Source organism: Arvicola amphibius, chromosome 12 (assembly GCF_903992535.2).
Source record: "Arvicola amphibius chromosome 12, mArvAmp1.2, whole genome shotgun sequence".
Taxonomy (NCBI): Eukaryota; Metazoa; Chordata; class Mammalia; order Rodentia; family Cricetidae; genus Arvicola; species Arvicola amphibius.
Window position 1 is genome coordinate 148,749,096 of NC_052058.2, and position 22,966 is coordinate 148,772,061.

The following is a 22,966-nucleotide window of genomic DNA, read 5'->3' on the forward strand; positions in this document are numbered from 1 at the left end:
TGTATGCTATAGGGAAAAGCTCCTGTGTAGGGTGAAGCAGTCCAAGAAACAGGCAAATAAGGCATATATTCCTCAAGTATCTTCAAGGGTCTTCTGAGAACTTGATTTGCTGATAGTGGTGGAGGCAGGGGGATCTCCTACCTGCTGTTCCTCATAAAGTCACCCCTGCATTTAAACCACTTCCTCTTGAATCTAAATTTAGCTAGAACATTCAAGCTATGCATGTATTTATTGCTGTTTTCCCCCAAAAGACTGCCTGCGTGGTTGGTGTTCTACTACCACATGACACATAGATCAATGACACAAAACCCTGGGTTCTTTTTCTATAACTGCTTTAAAAAATGACTGAAAATTTAATATATAAAACAATATTCCCAGGCTTAGAGAGATCACTCAGCAGTTATGGGCAGCTCTTTTTATTTCAGAAGACCCAAGCTCTATACCCAGCACACAAGGTTGTCAGTTTGCACCTAACTGTAGCTCCGATTCCAGAAGATCCGATGCCTTCTTTTGGTCTCTGCAGGGACATGCCTACACTGGGATCCCAGACACACACAGATAAAGAAAACCAAATTTAAATTTAATAAGCATAACTCAACTGTTATCATGACTCTAGAATTGGTGTAGAAATGGTTGATTTTCAGCACACCTGTTTTCCTTAACAGACTGATGACCAATCTACCACCTAATTCATGCTGGCCTTTGGCAAATCTGATTCTCCATAATGGCAGGACTACGGTCTTTGTTTACTCAGTAACCATGACTTGAGTTCTTTCCTAACTCCCAGAATTTATCTGATTCCATGGCCTATGTTCCCCTCCATCTAAACCACAGTGGCTGGGCAGATCTTTCTCCTTCCCATTCTAGCCTATATTTCCTGCAACAATGCTTCTTCACTCCTCAGAGAGAAGGCAAGGATGTTCTTCTGCACTTAAGGCCAATTTAAGTAGATTGAACTCACCCATATAGACCAGGATAGTCTCCCTATGTGAAGATCTGGAAGTCGAATTTTCATTCAGACTACTTGAGTAGCTTGCTTAGCAACCTGTCTACAAAATCCTTCCTTGGCCCCTTTCATGGAAGTCAAACAATGGAAACATCCAAGATCCTAAATCTTGCGGAATTACTAAAAAGGGAGACTGGTAAAATGTACAATTTTCCCATGGGACTATTTCCAGTTTGCAACATGCTTTGGCAAATTTTAATAAAGATATCCAAGATATGCTTGAAAAGCCTCTAGCCTGAAGGTGGGCACGGAGTCAGTTTCAAGACTGTTTGGATTTCTTTACCCTATTCTTACAGTTGGCCTTCCCAGAGAGAGGACCGTGGTGTGCCTTTGAAGTTATCAAATTGATCCTACAAGCTGTGCTCACAAGTCAGCTTCAAGAATGTGTTGGTTTGAAGTTCACAAAAGTCTGTAGCAGATATCAGCACAGGACTGAATTACTGTAAGTCCTATCAATTATTGAATCAGAAATAGCTACCTACCAAGATCTGACAATTTATGTGCATGTGTGCATGTGTGTGGGTGTGTGTATAAATGACAGTTGGATTCATTGTTTAGCTTAATGGCATTAGGGGTCAAGTTAGGACCAAAGGTCACTGGCTTCTTGCCAAATAACCCATCATCACCCTTATGTTCCCTAGTAATTAAATATACCAAATATACCAGCTGAGTATCTGAAATGCTTGAGATGTTGCATTTCTACAGATTTTATAGGTAGAATATTTATTTTTGTATCATTATTATTTTATACACAATTGTAAAGAGTATTGCTTGCAGACTGGAACCAAACCTAAATATGAAATGAATTCATATTTTCTATATTTTGGAAATACATAGCCTGAAGATAACTTCATGTAACATTTGTAACACACAGGTGCTTTGTTTCTACATTTTCAGCTGAAGTGACAAGTGAAATTTTCCAAGTAATTTCAGATTTTGGAGGTGCTAAGACTTCTATTTTTCAGATTAGAGTATTTTTTAAATTTGTTCTTCATCCTCAGTATGTTTGAGAGTAGTTTAAGAGTGTCACGTTTTGGCTGTTATCCTGCCAAAATTTTACTTGATTCTCAGCCTATAATTTAGAGAAACACAATCACACACATACATGAAGTCTTTGAAGTAATCAAATCCATAGTTATCAATTTTTCGTGCAAAATCTTCACCTGTAAATAATGCTGAATTTAGCTTAGATGTCCACACAAAATTACGAATACTTGCTCCAAACTCTTTCTCTCCGTCTCCATCACCTACCCCAGATCTCAGTACACAATACACACTCAATGTCTGTTAAGTGGATAAATGAGAGAGTATAGATTATGCTAAAGTTGAATGTATGCTTGCTTTTAGCCCCTCAAAAGCATTATAAATTTATAATCATGATGGATAATTATTTCTACTATGTGTATACCTTAAACATTACGGAGAAAATTGAGATCAGGAATTCTTTCATTTGGCCAGTAGCAGAATCATTCATGATATGTAGTGAAGCTATGTGAGATACAGAAGATGATTTGCATTCCTAGCACAGCCTTGTTGCAGACATCCAATCACGCGTTAACAAATGAAATGAAGCCTATTTAAAGTTTAACCAAACATGACTGCTGTTCTGGGATCTGGGAACAGAAAGAATGATCAGAAGAGCGGAAGAAAACCCAATCAAGCTAGCAGTCTATCAGAAAAACAATACATGAGCAATACTCATGAAGTATGTTAGTACTAAAGAAATGGGTGTGACTATATGAAGTGGTCAATCCTCACAATTGCTTTCTATGCCTATAGCAGCTCTAAACTAGCTAGCATATTTTTAAAAACTTAAAAGTAAATATTATAAATATTGATCTAGAAACCTTATTTTATTAACAAGACTATGAAATAAAATCAAGTTGAAGTTTTTACTGATGGTTTTCACTTTAGTCATGGTCTAGGAATAGTTTATGAACCTTTTTTTTCCTGAACACTTAACTATCTATGATGGCCTTTTTCTGTAATCTCATCAGCATGGAGGCCAAAAAAGGACTCCTGAAAGGTCTATACCCACTTCAGCTACATAGATATTCCTAGACCAGCATGGAAGATAGAGAGAGACCCTCCATAAAAGGGAGGACAGGAGACATAAGTAGATTTGAAAATCCACTTCTCTGAGAACACTGAAATGTATTTATGATCAAAACAGATCTGATTAGGCAGCAATTAAAGTCAGAAGTTAGCACCAGAGCCATTTCCGCTTATTCCTGCCTTTCTCTATTTGCATCGCCTGCTAGGTGTGAGCTGATAACTAAGCAATGGCTAATACCGTGGTAGAAAAAGTGGAGACCGCCTCACACTCCTTCGGTTATACACTGCCAAGTTATACTAGGGCAAGCATTACATTCTTCTCGAAAACCTATTGCTGGCATACCTTGCCATTGAATTCTTCTAAAACTAATTGAATTCTAGATAGAACCAAACTGAAACTACCAGTTTTAAATGATTAAAACTATCCTCATCCCTTTTTAAGCAACTGAAAATACATCATAAACCTTCATGAGACTTGTTACCTAAGTCCAAGCTGCAGAATCTGGGTCTTCCGGCCACAGAAAGAAGACATCACTTCATTCATAAACCACACCACAGACAGATGCTTCTGTCTTTCATTATACAGTCAACATGTTCGTCTGAACATGGAGACATTACACTCAGCCCCTGGAAAGGCCCGTGGAGATGAATTGCACAAAGGCCATGGAAGGCGTCTTCACAGGCAGGTGCTACAAAGTTTGGATGGACTATATCCAGATCTTTGAGAAAAGTCTATTTTTGCATTAGTCACGGTCTGACTGGGAATGTCTGAAATCTCACGGGGAAAGCGGCTCTCCCCAGCTTCTGACATATTCAGTGTTTGGATGGCTCACAAAAGATCTGATAAGCATCTAGCCATCTGGGTTCAGGTCCCAGCCAGACTTCTGAAGCTCCTGAGGTGCATGCATCCGTGCTCATTATATTGTAAACAAGTGCAGATGAAAGATGCATGTACACCATTGTAAGAGAATGTCTTGGCACCTGTGATCAATCGCGAACTAATGGGGGAGTTTCCTTCTCTGGACAAATGCGGGCTGTGCTTTTGGTCCAACTGTCATGCTGAAGCCAAGAATCTAAAGTGATTCCTATTCTTCTCATTCAGAAAGGAGATGTGAGCCAAGAAACACAGGCCAGGCACCTATCCTTGATTGTCCGTGTTTTTCTGGCAGCCAGATTTGAAATCAATTTTCTCTCCTTTACAGTAAACATACAAGAAAGGGCACACATGGGAGTGAACTTGAGTTCACCTTCTCTCTCAGTCACGGGAGACTATTATCTTGCCTAATTAGTGCTATTAAATTGTAGCCACAAATTCTGTTCCCAAGGCTCTGAAATTATCTATTTACATCCGGGGAGATAATCACAGTATCTTGTCAGTGGTCATAACAGAATACTAGGCACCAATTTGGGGATCCCCTGGGAAAATATGATAAAAAAAAGAGATGTATTGGCCTGTATTCCACAAACACATGGACAGAGAGCTCTGTATGGGACCAGAGTCACTCAATAATGTACCTAAGGGTGACTGTCACTGTCACCCAGAAAAACAAAAGTTCTTTTCTTCTCATTTTCTTTACACATGATACATATTTGATTTCTATGATCTCCTGTGTTTTAATTTTCATAAGCTGCTTGGTACAAGCAGAAATCTTAATCCTTTCAAAAGAAATCCCCAACCTGCTTATTCTCCCCAGTGGCCCAAGTGAATAGTAATAAAACATCTGAACAGAACTGCTTCTGTGTTTGCTCTACAGACACTTCATTCCCACTCACTCTTGATTTTGACCTCCCAGGTCACAATGCCCCACCCAGGGGGAGGAAACGGAAGGAGATAGGTCTGAGAATAGCAGAGAGGTAAAGAGACCAATGCTGTGTTCCAACGAGTCAAGGAAAGCAAAGTTGATGAGAAAAGAAGTCCAAGCTAGAATAGTGTCTATTTCTGCATCTCTGCAAAGTTCCTTAATGTAGAAATTCAGTCGAGAAAAGTAGAAAACGTGCAAACGAGTAATCCCCACCTGCTAGCCATCCTTGCTGGTTCACACACAAGTAGGACAATGAGCAGAAATACAAATTCTGCTTCTGAACGGCCTCATTGAGAAAGACTGTCAAGATGATCTCCTCTGTGGTGTCTTGGAGAGGAAGTTGGAAGGAAAGCGCAGCTTGATGCCCAGACGCAGCTGAAGGTTGAGTAAGGTCATCCCCTGGGAAATGAGACAGTGTCTTAGCTTGTGGTATTAGACATGAGCCTCTGCTTCTCCACAAGTCTCCAGCTTGGACTAGAAACTGACATTCCTACACACAGCATTTCTCAGAATTATCTGGAATGTTTGTTTAATATAATGATTCCTGGAACCTATTTAACTGGAATGGGCATCTGGGGATACTTACTATTTTTTAATTATCTCATGATAGTCTCATAGGCATGAAAATTCAAGAATGACTGCCTACAGTACTGTTTGTTTTGATTGTCCGCATGCAGAAATGCATATCTTATTTGGGAAAAATGTTTTGAATCTACCATCAAAACCTTAATTTGATTGGCTTGCAAGCTTCATGAAGGAATACATTTAACTTGGGCTGGTATGGGAGGAATGAGAATGCCTGGGACAACTCCAGGTACACAGGGTTGCAGGGGGAATCTCAAAAGGAATCATATTCCCAGTTTGCTAAAGGGGGGAGCATCCTTCAACAGATAGCAGGGTTCACAGCTTCATCATCTTATGACAAAACATTTTACAATCAAATGTTCTCATACTTCTTGCTCCTTTTGCATGTCCCCGTATTCCAAAGGCCAGGCCTTAGCACTCCTGCCTCCACTCTACATCTAAAGATATAGGATTGGGCAGTTTGGAAGGCTATGAGATCCTGGTACTGGATCACTGCCTAGCACTAGACTTGGTCTCCAATAACATATGCAAGAGAGAGGGAGAGAAGAAAGAGAGAGAGAGAGAGAGAGAGAGAGAGAGAGAGAGAGAGAGAGGAAGAGAGGGAAGATAGGAAGGAAGGAAGGAAGGAAGGAAGGAAGGAAGGAAGGGAGGGACGGAGGGAGGGACGGAGGGAGGGACGGAGGGAGGGACGGAGGGAAGGAGGAAGGAAAGAGAAGGCAGGAAGGAAGAAAAGAAAGAAAGAAAGAAAGAAAGAAAGAAAGAAAGAAAGAAAGAAAGGAGAAAAAGAAAGACAACAGGCATCTTTAATAATTTACCTGTGTCTGCTGCAGTCCTAAGGAAAGACATTGCTACAATATCAGGATGCAGCTAAGATTCCAGATTTCATTTTCCCTTCCAAGCTCTGTCAGTTCTTTGTAATATCAGTGACCAATTTTCATCAGCCAACTTTCACTTCTCTTATGTCTTATTCCCCTCCGAGAACTAGCACTAACATCTCAATTTGAGCTGTTTAGTCTTTGCACATTTCCATCATAATGCTAATGCTAATTATGATGATCATAACAATAATAGCTGCCATTTATCGAGTGATTAAATTGCTAGGCCCAGAATAAGATGTTTTAAAATAAACTATCTAATTTAATTCTCACAACAATTCTGGTTAATGTTTAGTATCACATGTATCTTAAGGATAAAGGAAAAGGAACAGAACAACCAAACTTATTTAGGGTTAAGAGGTACACCTGCCATTGGAGACTTAGCCCTCATGAGCTCAAAGCCTGTGCTCATGACCACAGTGCTATCTCATTGTGCTGGGTAGTTTTATCTCAAATTGAAATAAGCTCGAGTTGTCTGATAGAGGGAACCTTAACTGAGAAATTGCCTCCATAAAACCCAGCTATAAAACTGGGAGTGGTGGCACATGCCTTTAATCCCAACACTCTGGAGGCAGAGGCAGGCAAATCTCTTGAGTCAAAGGCTAGCCTGGTCTACATCCCAGGGCTACCAAGGGAAACCCTCTCTTGAAAAATAAATGAAACAAAAAAAGCAAAAACAAACCAACAAAAAAAAAATCCAACTGTAAGACATTTTCTTAATTAGTGATTGATGGAGGTGTGCCCAGTTCACTGTGTGTGGTCTCATCCCTGGTCTTACAATCCTGAGCTCTATAAGAAATCAGACTGAGCAATCCATAAGGAATAAGCCAGTAAGCAGCATTTCTCCATGGTCTCTGCATCCGCAACTGCCTTCAGGCTCCTGACCTGCCTGAGTTCCTGTTCTGACTTCTTTCAAGGATGAACTGTCAAGTTGAAGCCCAAGTTGAATAAACCCTTTTCTCCCAGGTTGCTTTGCTCATGGTGCTTCATCACAGCAATAGTAGCCCTAACTACGATACTCACCTCTCTTTGTGTTAGATTTCCTTCCGGAAGATCATGTAATTGACTCAGTTACATTCAGAGAAAGAGATTTTTTTCCCCTTAATTTGGGCCATAACACATACCGCTGGACTGTATTGGTATTAATGATGTAGTAGTAATGGTAAATGAGTATTGTATGATAAAAATAGTGAATAAATTACAATGTAGTGGCCAACCATTTGCTTGTCACAAGTGAAGCTCTAAGTCCTACCAATGCATGCAGTTTTTGAAGGATGAGGCTAACTAGGTCATGGGCTAGCAACTGATATTTGGCAAAGGAAGAGTCGTGAACCACTTCCTGAGTGTGTAAAACTCCTCCTCTTCCCCTGTTCATACAGCACAGACTAAGCTGGTTATTGGTAATGAGGTTCTGAGTATGGGTATCAGAAGGGGTGGCGGCAATGCCAACTAACTATGGACAAATCCCTTGCTTCTGATAGCTGGGTCGATGTGATAAGAAGATTAATGATGGCAAAACAAGAGCTATTCTTTTTGTGTTTTGTCCCTTCCAAGTGTATCAGGACAGAGATTAAGTATACCTGTCAACTGAGGTGTGTAAAAGGTGGGGACTGGGCTAAGTAAAGGATGGAGCCCGATAATCGGTGCATCACAAAGAGATCAAATGGGTTCTCTCCTTCGAAAGCTGGATCTGTTATTTCTCCAGTCTTGCCTTTGGAGTACAAAACATCTCTGCAGAATGCTGGATAATTTCTGAGTTATTTGTAGTAATGGTCCCCTCTAAATCTGAGTAGCATTCTTATGCTTTTGAATTATAGCTAGTAAGAAATTATCAATAGATAGTTAGAATGACAGAATTTTTCTTAAAGACAGGTAACTTCTATCTTTTAAAAAGAAATACCTTTCTTATTCTCTCCGACTGCTACGTGAATAGTAATAACATGTTTGAACCCAACTGCTCTTCTATGTTGTTCCACAGACATCAATAGAGGTACCTTTGCATCTCAACCTGTTGAATCACCTTCTATCTTTCTTACTCCCTCTTTCTCCTTTCTTTCACTCCTCCCCACCCCCTCAAAAAGTTAAAAACAGTTCCTTGATATCTGTCTATTAGCAACTGAATGACTATTCAGATAAAAACCTCCAGCTTCTTGTTCCCTTGTGACAGTCAGCTTACTCTAGATCCCGCTGTTGCTGAAAAAGACTTTTAAGAAAAGAACGACTGATTTATGAGTATAGGGCTCACGTTGACAGCAGTCAAGATAGATGTCATTGACGATGACTAAAAAAAGTAGTGGACTTTGAAATAATTGTTTTAACTACTACTAAGGATGAGTAGGAACTTGGCTGGAGGACCGATAGCAGTTATTCAACCGTCAGAAGCTCTCCAGCTTGAGCTGGTTATTTTACAACTAATGTTAATACTCTCAGGGAATATGTCGTTGCCTGGAAACAGAACCCCTTCACTGAATTCATTAATATTCATCTGGCATGCCTTTATGAGTTATATTATATGAATTTTCTCCTCTGATCCTAATTAACAGGTAAATATCATCAAATGAAACATTTTCAAGAGTTTATGGAGCTGAGTTTGAATTTTCAGTTTTTTTTTCCTCGCATTACAACTTCCTTATAACAGGATTGTTTTTCTATGCTGGTTTTTATGCTCATTCAAAGAATAAATTTTATTTTAAAACTTTACAGAGAGAGAGAGAGGGAGGGAGGGAGGGAGGGAGGGAGGGGAGAGAGAGAGAGAGAGAGAGAGAGAGAGAGAGAGAGAGAGAGAGAGAAACTATATGTTCCTGGAAGAAAGGGGGAGGATCAGGATAATGGTCCTTGATATTGAGAGGCTCATAGAGGGTAAAGTTTTCTAATCTGATGTCATTGTTAGTATTTATTTTAGCTCTATAGGAAGAAGCCTAGCATTCTGACCAGAAATAAAGTGGGATTATGACGCAAAATAAATGCACTAGCAGTATACATATGTTTTGTTTTGTTTTTAGGTAGGTAAGAACATACAAGACACAAGTAGAAGATGTTGATAATTCTTAGGCAACTTCATTTGACGATTAACCTTTATTATCTTTTACTTCAGATGGCTGAACTATAGCTGCCAAAATGTTATATTGAGGACCTAAGCTCTGGAACCTGTAAATCTGAGATGATTTGGAAATGAAGTCATTGCAGTAGGGAATCCATCATAAATGAAGTCATTAGAATAACAATAGAACTTACTCCAGTATGATAGTCTTCATAAAAACAGAAGAGACCTAGACAGGCATGAAGAAGCAGAAGCTTTACAATAGTGGATACTCAGTCCAAGAAATCTAATCAATGGGCAGCCCCAAAAGTTAAGAGAGAAGTATACATCAGATTCTTCCCTGGATTTAAGATATGTAGTGGTAGGTGCCCATAGAATTGGAAGAGTGTCCAGATCTCCTCGTGCTGAAACTAAAGTCAGGTCCTTTAGAAGAGCAGGAAGAACTCTTAACAGTTGAGCTCTCTCTCCTGCCCATCTCATCTGCCTAGACTCTAGTGTGCAGAGACTGCAGAGTCGGTGTGGTTCAGCTGCTACTAAGATTTCAAAATTTCAACTACCACAATTGTGAAAGAGTACGTTTCTGGATTTCTTTTCCTATCCTGCCTATAAAAATTTGTTGTGATATCTATAAAAACAAATACAGGTAGAAAATCACATTTCAAACAGCTTAAACATTTACTTTATTGAGACTGAAACAATCATGTTATAAAGAAGCTTTTGAACAGCAGGATCTGAGACTATGATTTCTCACTCCAGAAGAGAAAAATAGATATTCTGTCTATTTTTAAGACCTTTCTGATGAGTCCAATCAACAGACAATAGACTAAATCTTGATTCTTAAAGATACATTTAGGATGATTTAGTCTTTATGAATATAATCCTCAAGCAATAAAATCGATTAGAAAATTGTAAGAAAAAACTGTATTGGCTAAGAAATGATCCTTATTTTATTTCTTGTTCTACAGTAAAATTTTGGCTGTGGGAATGTTATTCATCTATTAATTTGCTCATTCTTTTTAAGATTCATTAATAAACCATATTTATGAATCGCATATGATATCTAATGGATGCTCCCTTCTTCTTCTCTGTCCTCTTAACTTCTGGTTTTGCAAACAGCTAACCAGTTTGACTGATCCCAGAGCATCAAGACAGTCATGTGCCAGAAACTTAGAACACTGTCTTTTAACAGAACCTTTTTGTTAGGAATATTTTATAATGTGATCTCTCTGCCAACATAAAATCCCAATCAAGCCAAATCAAAACAAGCCAAATTAACAATTATTCAGGTTTAATGGGAGTTCTGCCCTCTCAGGTGGCCCTGAGGGGCCCAGAGGAAGGAAAAGAGACCAGGTGTTCCTCTTTGAGAGTTCATTTAAATACTCTGTGGGAGTGGTCCTGACTTCCCCCAAGGGAGGGGTCAGGACCTGGCCTGCTGGGATTTGGAGTCCAGACCAATATAACTCTCAGGCCTAAGGGCTAGGATAGATGCCAGGGGCTGGGGCCTATGCTCCCAACTTAACAATTTTTTAAAATGTCTTATTCATTCAACTATCATATTTTTATTATGCTTACAATAATTAAATATGCTAATATTTCAAAAGAATTGATCTTCATATGAAATTAGCAAGGCCTCAAAATTTATGGTGTCTTGTTGAATCAAGTATGGTGTCCTGTTGAAATTTGTAACCAGTATTCCTGTCAGTTCTCCGTGAACTTCTACTCTGTTTGGCTGTGGAAATAAAATGCATTATATTGTAAAAGAAGCTGGAGATTTTGAATTACCCTCACGCTAATGGTCTTACAATACACTCAGCGCTTCCTTCAATGCTAAACAATTGTATAAAATTTTAACAACAATTTTGTAAAAATTATTATGCAGATGTCACATATGAGGTAGTTAAAGCAAGACTGTGCTGTAACAATCCAAGTCAGTTATACAAATACAAGTACAAGTTATGTGATTAATAAATTTTCTGTGAAGAGATAATCATATATATTCAATTTTTCTTAAATTATTTTCAAAATAGAAGAACAATGAAATAACTAATTTTGACAGGCTTTGAGGACATGATCTACAACAATCATCGTAAATGCAGTGTTTCTTTCAAATCTTATTAACTTCATATTTAATGAAAAGACATTTGATTGCATAATACATCAGTTTTATTATAAAAGTAACTGTAATGTATAACTAAGGAGCTAAAATTACTGAGTAGAGCGGGTGAAGTAGAGTTGCTAATATACATTTCTGGATGTGGCTCTTTGGTGAGTAGTGAGAGAATCTAACAGTCAAGCGTTGCACAGCAGCACTTCAGTCAAGGAAGGATCTCGATATTACAGTAATCCCACAGTATTAGAAGAGACCTGAAATATTTCTACCATCTAGTGATGCTGTAGCCATGGTAACAGGGAGCACGGTACTTTATTTGTGTGTTTGTGGTGATGCTGATGTAAACAAATACTGCATTGCAGATGCATCATTGTATAGTGCATGGTTTATGTACACGATCTGACACTCAGTAAACAGCCTGTTACTAGGTTATATATTTTCTATACTCTACTTTGCACTGTTATTTTAGAGTGAAAACCTTGTAGTTATTTTTTAAAGATTTACTCTCCTGTATTTTCATCTATTTTTGTCGATGGGAGCCTCATATATCCTATTTACTGTATCCCTCGATAGTATCCCTTCAAGACATATGATTCGATTGACCTCTACCATCTAAGCTTGCAAAAATCAACAAAATCACTGTGGAGTTTATTCCTTGGAACTTATAACAATTGCTAAGGAACAAATGCACAACTATTTTACGTCCTAATTCCCTGCAGTATTCAGGGCCATTTGACTATTGCTTTAGCAAATGTGTTTAGCATCACTCTGGGTCAAATAAAGAAAGTTCCCTGATAAGTGCCCACCTATTGATAATTTCATAATGGTGCCTGTGGAAGCAAGGTATCCTCTGAAGCTAAACCACAAAAAAAAAAAAAAAAAAATAAGATGGGAACACTGTCTCTAACTAAGATCTAGGTGGCTAGGTCTAGAGGGTGTAGATTTTTGGACCACTTAAAAAAATGAAACTTATCATAATATTATGGCTTGTTATTCTAAGCTAAGCCCAAGCTAATTTGTCTAATCAAATAGCCCATGGTCCTGGCTTGTCTTCAAGTCTCATGATCTATAAAACTATAGGTAGATAAAACATATAAAAAGAATTAGATTTGATTTTCCTCAAGGAAAATATAATCATATTTTTTGGTAAAAAAAAATTGTGGGGTTTACTGAGCCATGGTAGGCCAAGAGTGACAGACCAAGACATGTATAAGTTCACTTTTTTTGCCATCGAGCATACGTCCACAACTACACTTGTAGAGGGCTGATGTGATCAGTGTTCCCTTTGATGGGTTTATATGATAACTGAGTATCTGAGTTCAAGAACTGAAGCAGGCAAAATCTGAGTTCAAGAGACCATTAGAATGTAATCCTTGATCTACTCATGGCTAAAACTGCCGGATTCAAGGAAGAAAAAAAAAAAAAAAAAAAAGAATTTCACTTTTGATAGACGGCGTGAAAAATAATCGATAAAATAACTGAGTTGGAAATGGCGACAAGAAAATGACTTCAACGTTTCCAGTATAAATACCAAGAAATGTTGGACTCCACAGAAATAGGGGATTTAAATCGAAAACAAAGTTTACACAGAGATGCTTGTCTGATAGTAAGCGTTCCCTAAGCTGAGGCCGCTGTTGCTCTTAGAGTCAAGCCTTTCCCATCCTTCTCCATCTCATCTTAACAGAAAAGAAAGAGGAATGTAGAAAGCTCAACATAGGCCTTGTGTGCCCAGAATGTGGCAGGCTCCCCTCTCACTTCATCACAAGGTCCTTATCAATTGCACAGCATGTGGGAGAGAGAAATGCTGTGCACTGGTAGTCATCTGTCTTGCTCATTCTGCTCTTCATGGCTGTTGTTGAAATGCACCACTGATTAATGCATTTTAGAGGAGAATTATTCATGTCATATTAGGATATTGGAGACAAAATGGCCAGTTCATTGTTGCTTATAAGTTTGGAGCAACCTAAGCTAAAGAATGCCTTCCGATTAGGTAGTTACCGAGTCGTATTTGCCTGTTCAGATACACACCATTCCTTAAGTATGCCATTAGGATTGGGAATTGACAGGCATGTCGCTTCAGGTTCCTGGCTTATCTGCCTGCCTACCGGGAAATCACAATATGGGTATTTGCTTGCATCTTACGTGTCTCTAAAGACCTACATTGGTAACTCTTAGTCATCAGCTGAAAGTACTGTTAGGAGGTGATTTAAACTTTTGGAATCAGAGCCTACTAGAAGCCAGTTAAGGCACTGGAGGGGAGGTGCCATTGAAGGGGTTATTGGACCCTGACCCTCCCTTCTGGCCACTATACGAAAAGTAGCTAAGCTCTATTTTCCTGTTACACCACAAGTGACCGAGAACTAAAGCCTCTAAAATTCTTTGTCACAATAAATAGTCCCTTTTTATATCATGTTTCTCTTAACCCTCTTGTCACAATGGTGGAAAACTCTTGAGCATGTTAAGAGCAAGGGAGGTTCTTCCTGTGTCTGAATATTGAAGTATGGAAATTGAGGTAGAGGGTATCAAGAATGCAGGGCTGGTTTTCTACTCTAGAGCCAGGAAGGAGCTGCATCTTTGTGCATATTCTGGTCTTTATCAAGGTGACATTGCTGCCATGGAAGCGGCTGTAGATGTGCAGCTGGTAGTACGGTAGCAATACAAGCAACTGTGTTCTTCTGGTCTGCCCAGAGCCATGGTACATTCTCATCTTGGAAAGCATCGTTCATTGGATACTGTTTCTCTATAGGCACTGTCTGTTGAGGTATCTATAGAGGTTGAAAGGCCTATGGCTGCCCGATTAGGGAGGATTATAAGTCATAGTCTATAACCCAAAAGTCGATGGAGACCTTAGGGATATTTCAGGTAGAACCACAGAATGACAAAGAGAGAATGAGAACTCCAGGGGCCAGACCATGGTAGAAGACAAATGTCCTTCAAGTAAGGGACATTTCATATCCATTAATTCCTGTGAGAATACTGCTATTTTTTTCCTAAAGTAAGTATATAATTCTATTTGTACAGTTAACAAAATAAAATACTTTGATAACCTCATTTGAAACATGCTGTGAAATTTAAAAAGAAAATCCTGGATTCAAATGTTATCTAGTGATACACAGCCCATTAAATGTCATGAAGCTTCACAAGCCCTCTCTAAAACATATGAATAATATTTCCATAGTATGAAAATACTTTTATTAGATCATGTCCATTTTTCATTACAGTTTAGTAACACTAATATTAGGAGTCAAGTAAGGTCAATAATGATTGCTAACATTTCTTGAGAGTTAGCAGAGCCACTGGAGGGCAAAAGCTTCTTCACACAGAATGTTGTATAATTCAGACAGGACATAACACACATTTTACAGATACAGAACATAAGGCTGAAAGAGGTTAAATAATTTGTTGAAGTCTTTGAATTAGTAACTCTAAAGCCAGTACTCCAACCCACACAATTCAATCCCAAGCTAGTAATCACCATAAGATAGCACTGCTGTTCTTACTAAAACCTCTCAATCTATGTCAAATCCTTAAAGAGTGGTTTGTCTTATTACCTTACTATTAAAAATCTGTTGGATAAATTGTTTTCTTTTTTATTTTTAATTTTTTTATTAAAAATTTCCACCTCCTTTCCCTCCCCCTTCCCCCTCTCCCTCCCTCTCCAGTCCAAAGAGCAGTCAGGGTTCCCTGCCCTGTGGGAAGTCAAAGGTCCTCCCCACTCCATCCAGGTCTAGGAAGGTGAGCATCCAAACAGACTAGGCTCTCACAAAGCCAGTACATGCAGTAGAATCAAAACCCAGTGCCACTGTCTTTGGCTTCTCAGTCAGCCCTCCATGTAAGCAACGTTCAGAGAGTCCGGTTTGATCATATGCTCCATCAGACCCAGTCCAGCTGGCCTTGGTGAGCTCCCATTAAATCAGCCCCGCTGACTCAGTGGGTGGGCGCACCACTCGCGGTCCTGACTTTCTTGCTCATGTTCTCCCTCCTTCTGCTCCTCATTTGGACCTTAGGAGCTCAGTCCAGTGCTCCAATGTGGGTCTCTGTCTCTATCTCCATCCATCGCCAGCTGAAGGTTCTATGGTGATATGCAAGATGTTCATCAGTGTGGCTATAGGATAGGGCCAGTTCAGACGCCCTCTCCTCAGCTGCCCAAGGAACAAGCTGGGGAAGGATAAATTGTTTTCATAGCTCAGCTGAGGATAATCCAAGTTTCGAGTTGGATTCTCTAATTTAATCCTACACTGAGCTTGGAAGTTGGGATGGTTTGAATAAGAATGGGCTCCATCAGTGCATTTGTTTGAATTCTTGGTCTGTTGGTAGATTAGGGAAGGATTAGGAGGCGTGGCTATGTTGGAGGAAGTGAGCTTCTAGGTTTCAAAAGCTCATCCCATTCACCATTAACTCTCTCTGTGTCTCTCTCTGTGTCTCTGTCTCTGTCTCTCTCTCTTTCTCTCTGTCTCTCCCCCCACCTCCGCTACAGATCAGGTAAAGAATCCCAGCTGCTGCTCCAGCGCCATATCTGTCTGCCTGCTGCCTTGCTCCCCGCCATGACGGTTATGGACTGCATCCTCCGATAAACCTCTATAATTTGACTTGGTCAGGTTTTTTTGTGTGTGTGTGTCATGGTAATAGAAATGTAAAACTTAAACAACAGTGCGGTCTACTATGGCAGAGCATTTGAGGTAGAGGTAATTTATAAAGATCAGACCACATGCTTACCTTCTACCTTCAGCTTATCCTTTGACATAAGGATGAAGATAACTAAAATTAGAGATCACTTAGAGAAATAACCGGATGCAGCACAAAGCAAAAGCAAACAAAAACCGCTTGGAAGTCTGAGAAATGAAGTGGCTCTTTCTTCCCACCCCTGAAAATACACTCTCCTCTTGCAGTCTTGCCAGAAAGCTACCAATCTCCCTTGGCACTTCCTCTTGAAGTATTTTCTGATATGACGGATAGAGAATGCCACATAAAAATAAGTTGGATGGTATTCCCTCTTGTTTTCTGTGATTGCTTGGTCTTCCAACAGAGTTTTTAATAAACATTTGAATTATTTACAGTAATCTACAAAGGCATTTTAATAGTGTATATGGCGCAGGGAAGAAAGTGAGAAAGGCCTTTGTTTCGCTCTGACGGGGCCGATGAACCATGACGCAAATGATTGCTTGCCCCATTTGCAATTATTCATGGTAAAGATCTCCATTCAGCAGCAGAAATTTCCTGGCTCTGGGTCCTAGTGATTATGGGAAACCTGAGAGTTTGTTTGCCGCAACCTCACTGGAGTACAAATTGTACTGCACACAAAGTTGAGGAGATAAACTTCAGAGAAACAGATGTACACATTGCTATTATTGGCAGTTGTTAGAACAGCTAGTCCCAGAGAGAAATAAAACATTTAGATTTTCCTCTTACTTTTTTATTCACTCTGTCTCTCCCTCTCCCTCCCTCCTCCCTTCCTCCTTCTCTCCCTCTCTCTCTCTCTCTCTCTCCCCCTCTCTCTCTCTCTGTGTGTTTGTGTGTCACCTCTCTCTCTCTCTCTCTCTCTCTCTCTCTCTCTCTCTCTCTCTCTCTCTCTCTCTCTGTCTCTGTGTATGTGTGTGTGTTTGTGTGTCAATGGGTGCTCATGCATGTGCACATGTATGTGCAAACCAGAAGACAACTTACAAGACTTGGATCTCTCGTTCCTGGGAATTAAACGCAAGTCTTCAGACATGGCAGCAAGGACTTCCTCCCAGTGAGTCGTCTCACCAGCCAGACTGCACTTCTCTTTCCTAATAGGAGAGCGAGATGAAGAGGTTGCTCAGATTCCAATCACTGCTGCTTATGTCCAGTTGTATGGAAACAATGTGGGCTTGGGCTGTTGCCATCAACTTTTGGGTGTAGTGCTGTCTTTGTGTGTTTTGTGTGTATAAAAATGTAACCAAGAACCTTAGCTCGGGGAGCCTTCATGAGATTAGCCTAAGCCCTCTGCATATGTGTGACAGCTGTGTGGCTTGATCTACTTGGGGCACTCCTAGCAGTGGGAGCGTGTCCTGTCCTTAACACTTGAGCTGGCTTTGGGGAACCTGTTCCTACTACTCGGTTGCCTTGCTTGGCCTTAATACAAGGAGAGGAGCTTAGTCCTACCTGAACTAGATAGGCCATGCTTTGTTGACACCCATAGGAGGCCTACTCCTCTCTGAACAGAGGTGGAGGAGGGGTGAACTGGAGGAGGGAAGAGAGGGGAAGTGGGGGGGAAGGGAATGGGAGGAGGAAAAATTAAAAAGTGTAGCCAAGAGTGGCTTTTGGAGATTATCTGACTGGAGTGGATATCTTTAAGCTAATGCCCAGATCCCAGCCTTGGCTAACTTCTGTGGTGTTGCTTATTTTGCTCACCAATTAGTTTCTTTTCTGATCCATCTATTTTCCTTTTTGATTTTTTTTCTTATACTCACCTGCCTGTAGTTTCCTTTTAGTATACCATTTTCCACTTTAGATTTTAATTTCCAGCTTTCTCTAATAAGCTGGGAATCTCCCTCTCCTCAATGTCTTCTTCATAACACATGCGATCAGCTACCATGGGTAGCCAATTCAAATAGAGGGAAGTCAGAGGCTCTCTATCACTTGAGAATCACCTGAGATTTTTAAATAAGGGGTCAAATTTCTTTGCTCAGATTATTGAAATTATAATTTCTATGGTGAATCTGGGAATTTGTTTTGTCTTGATTTATCACGGGGACTGAAGACTACAGGTCTAGATAATTTGAAAGCGAATAGTAATCAGTTGTCATTTATCTGTACTTAAAAAGAATAAATGAATTGACAATTGTCATTCCATAAAAATATTACCAAAGGAACCCAACCTTGACCCTGGAAAAATTAATTTAGAGGGGCTGATACAACTTTTTCTTCTGGTTTAAGAAAGATAGGGTAGGGGTCCTGCCACCTAAAATATCTTCCTGATAATGAGGGTCTGGTCAAGGAGGGTATGTATGGATTTGAGAGTCAGAAGGAGAGGTAGGAATGAGGGAAGGCAAGGAGAGAAGGGGGGTTATAAGATCACACGAATGGCTGTGTATTTAAGGGAAAGAGTGCATAAGGAAAGTAATTATCTCAATAAAGATAGCATTGTAGCCCTATCAACATGGGGGCGTGGAAAAAAATGACTATTGGGAGTTTTAAGGTGTAGTGATTGGCTTAATTAACTGCCATAATTTGTGACCACATGTTGTATGAATGTGGGGGGGGGGGGGGCCAGGGGGATGGAAAATTGGCAGGGAGCAAGTGGGAAACAGAAAGAAGGAAAAAAACAGTAGAAAGGGGGAAACTGATCAGGGATACAATAAGGCTCTCGTGCCATAAATTCCCTTCTTTCACAGCATGTTTTATTCTCAGCAGATTCTGTAGTGTGGGATCCTCTCGTTAACAGGCTCAAGCATCTGAAATCACAGTTTTGTAGCATTCAAATGTGCTATTAAATGTTTCCACTGGAGAGGAACAAAGGAGGCATAAAAAGCAGCTTACTTGAGAAATCACAGCCAAGGACACAGCCTGGGAAAGGAAGGCACACAGAAGTGGTAGGGCAAGGCTCAGTGTAGATGTAAGGAGCCCAGTTGTACGTCATCTATTGCAAGGTTACAAGCACCCAAGGGACACTATGGAAATCCACGTGAATCCCGAAGGAGTTCCTTCGCCACTCGCACTTGACCTTTGATGTTTTTAGCTGGAATTGACAATGTTGCTTCACATTCTTAAGTACAATTAGAGAAGAATCACACGGGGGCTATTTGACAATGTATTCAAGCTGCTTCTTTGCTTCCATCAGGGTTTTTTATATTTTCCTTTGTAATTAATGTTTGCTTATTTGTTTTACTAATCTTGCCTCCTATTGCAAAACAAGCCCTCATGCTCTGCCTACATATGCTCAGGTGAAATCTCATGGCACATCTCACTTGGGCAGTATGAAAAAAAAACAGTTAGCGTAAAGAAGTCTTTTTCATTTCAATTAGGGAAAGAGCATTCGGAGTCTAAAAATATGTAAGACATAGGAATAAAAAAATGAAACATTATATACCTGCTCTTTCCCAAAAGGCTTCTGGGATACCTACTGTATCTTGGCCCCTGGGATGCATGCTATAATAACTCAATAAAATTATTATAATAAGATGATGGGAAAGAAACATTACTTATGTTATATAGATTTAAAAAAAAAACCCCAAGGCATTATTATTCAGACTATAAAACTCATGTGTTTTCAATTATGTTAAATTTTGATGAGCATCTATGATGTGCTACGTACATTTTATCTTACACATGCTTTCTTAATTAATTATGTAAAATTGTCTGTTAGAATAACCAGCTCATTGATGGAGGAAATGAGGCTCAGATAGAAATAAATAACTTCACAGTCATTGAACAGCAATTAAATGTGAGATCGTCTGACCTCGAATCCCAGGCTGTTGCGTCACCATTCGGCCAACTGGATGTCAGAAGGAAGGAATCAGGTAGAAGACAGGAGGAGGGGGACAAGAGACAAAGCATATTTTAGAGAATGAGAAGTGACACATTATATTATCTTGCATCCTTCCCCATGGTGTCCCTGGGCATCGATCTGAAAACACATGTAGCTTATTTAAGAACGGACATTGTGTTGCATTCATGAGAAACTTGGCTCTCACTATTGTAATCAATTACAATGAAAAACGGGGAATGACACAGATTCTTTGCAGATAAAGTAATAGCAAAGACACTGCCATGCTTTTTTTTTTTTTTTTTTTACATTTTGCCTACACATATTTTACATTTTCAGGGAATTGGTGAATACACAGCACAGCTTTTGAATTTGGGAAACGCAAGGAAAGTCCGCTTAATGAATGGGGAGCTTCAAAATACAGCCTTTCTTATATTCGCCTATTACCAGGCATGTATGGGGAAGAAATGGTTAATCTAGAAAAGGCAGAGAAATATGTGATGAAGGGCTTATTTTAGCCCCAAACCTTAAGTGGCTAGATAATACCTTGCTGTGTATAAAAATTAAAAATGATGGTGTTTTATCTTCAGTTGGTACAGGCTACAAGATCTAGTATGCATAGAGCAATTGTAATCACTATTGGTCTTAAGGAAGGAAGAACACAGCCTGCCAATTGTCCATCAGAGAGGTGTCATCCAGCTACTAATGGAGGTACAATTCCCACTTAGATGGAGTTCAGGAATCCTGCAGAGGAGGGGAAAAAAGTGAAGAACCAGAGGGGTCAAGGACAACCATGGGAAGGAACCATAAGACAACTAACCTGGACTCATAGGGTCTCACAGAACCAAATTGACAGCCAGGGAGTGGCCTAGACCACTCTGCATATATGTTACAGTTGTGTCTCTTGGTCCTCTAGGTGAACTCCTAACAGCAGGAACAGGGTGCAGTCTCTCTGACGCGCTTCCTAGTCTTTGGAACCATACTTCTCATACTGGGTTACCCACCCTAACATGTGGGTAGGGTGCTTGGTCTTACTACTGCAACTTGATAAGCCATATCATATTGAACACTCACAGAGAGACATGCCCTTTTCTGGATGGAGAATGGAAGAGGAAGGGAACTGGGGGGGGGGTGGGAGAAAAGGAATGAGGGAGGAGGGACGGGAGGGGAGTGCTGTGGCTAGGATAGGATGTAAAATAAATAGATGAATAAAAAGAGACATATTATTTCATCATAGAAAAAAAGGAAGAACTGTGGTGTTCATGCTTCAGAGAATGTATAAAGCACCCTGGAAATCAAACTCCAGCATGTAACTTGCGAGGGTGGGAACAGTCCATATATTAAGATTAAGCCAAAAACAGTATGAGCAACAAACAAAATCATGGAGAGAAATTTAAGTAATAGAATTAAGGGAAAGTTCATGAGGTGACATCTTTTTATATCATCTATGAAGGATAAGCCTGAATCTTATAAGTAGCCATGGAAAGGGGATAGGAGAGAGTTATATGGTAATGTAGCTAGTAATGTGTTCTTCATAACCAGTACTTGCTGGCACCCTTCTATGTGTCCTGAGTTGGTGCCGTGATTGGAGGACGTGTATCAACAGAAGGTCATATATTTCCAAAGCCAAGGCATGAGAAAACCTGGGGGAAGGAGAATAAACTGATGACCTTGGTAAGAAGAAAGATGAGAGACTGATGATTTGACAGAATAGGATCAGGAGGATAGAGAAAAGAATACATTGTAATAGAGTGTTGTTCTAAGCTTGTGTGGTTTAGTTGGGGTGTTCTGCAGAAACTCTCAGTTACTATTGTTATAATCAATTGTCTCACACTGCATGCTTTGAGTCTATGCAAAAACAAGGTATTTGGGGCAAGAAAGTGACATTTGTAGGGCTATTCTTGGAAGGAAAAAAAAAACTTGCTAATATGCTCCAAAGAACCCTGGGGATAATGGGGTTCCCTCAAACACAAATCCCAGAAATGCATGCATCAAAAAGTTTACTTCAGGGCCCTCTTAACCTAGTTAGAGCAAATAAAACAAGGAACTTAGAGGGTCACTGGTGTGAATAAGCAACCACTTGCTTTAAAATAGTTTTGTTCACAGCTACCAAATATATGTCCAATATCCCAAACACAAATGTCTTGAATTTGGTTTGCTAGTTTTTTACTCATTTGTTAAATTTATTCTTCTTTCATATATTGCAACATGGCCATGGTTTTTCCCTTTCTTTCTCTCCTTCTAGTCCCTCTCCCAAACCTACTCTCCTCCCCTTCCCCATCCACTCTTCCTCATTTCCCTTCAGAATGGCAGGCTTCCCTGGGATATCAACCAAATATGGCCATAGGAAGCTATTAAAAAACAGGAGGCACATTCCCTCATTTTAAGGCTGGCCGAGACTACACAGTCAGAGGAAAGGGGTCCCGAAAGCAGGCCAAAGATTCAGAGACAGTTCCTGCTCCCACTGTTTTTATAGTCCCAAAGCTACCAAGTTACACAGGCATAACATATGCACAGGACCTACCTAGTTCAGAAAGACAACAGGCCCTTTGATTGTCAGTGAGTCTCTGTGAGCTCTTATGAGCCCCGAATTAGTTGCTTCTGTGGCTTTTCTTGTGGTGTCTTTGACCCTCTGGCTCCTACAATCTTTCCTTGCCCCTTTCTCTAAGATTCCTAGAGCTCATCCTAATGTTTGACTGTGAATCTCTCCCACACCTCTCCCATGAGTTGCTGGGTGAAACCTCTCTGATGACAATTATGCTAGGCTCCAGTCTATGAGTATAGCAAAGTATCATTACCAATAATTTCATCGACTTTTTATCTTTTATTTTTTGCCAGTTGTATTCGCTTCTATCCTTGGTCTCTGTGCCATACCACTCTGACCATGTTCAATCTAACTGATCAATTTTTAAAAGTCATTATTTGGTATTAATAAACATAGTAATGATCCTTGGCCATTTTGTTTTAATGTTCTAAGTCCCCTGTCTTTGTCATAATCATATTCAGTATTTCCAGTTGTTGCTCTGTTGCTTTCATTGGTAATCGAT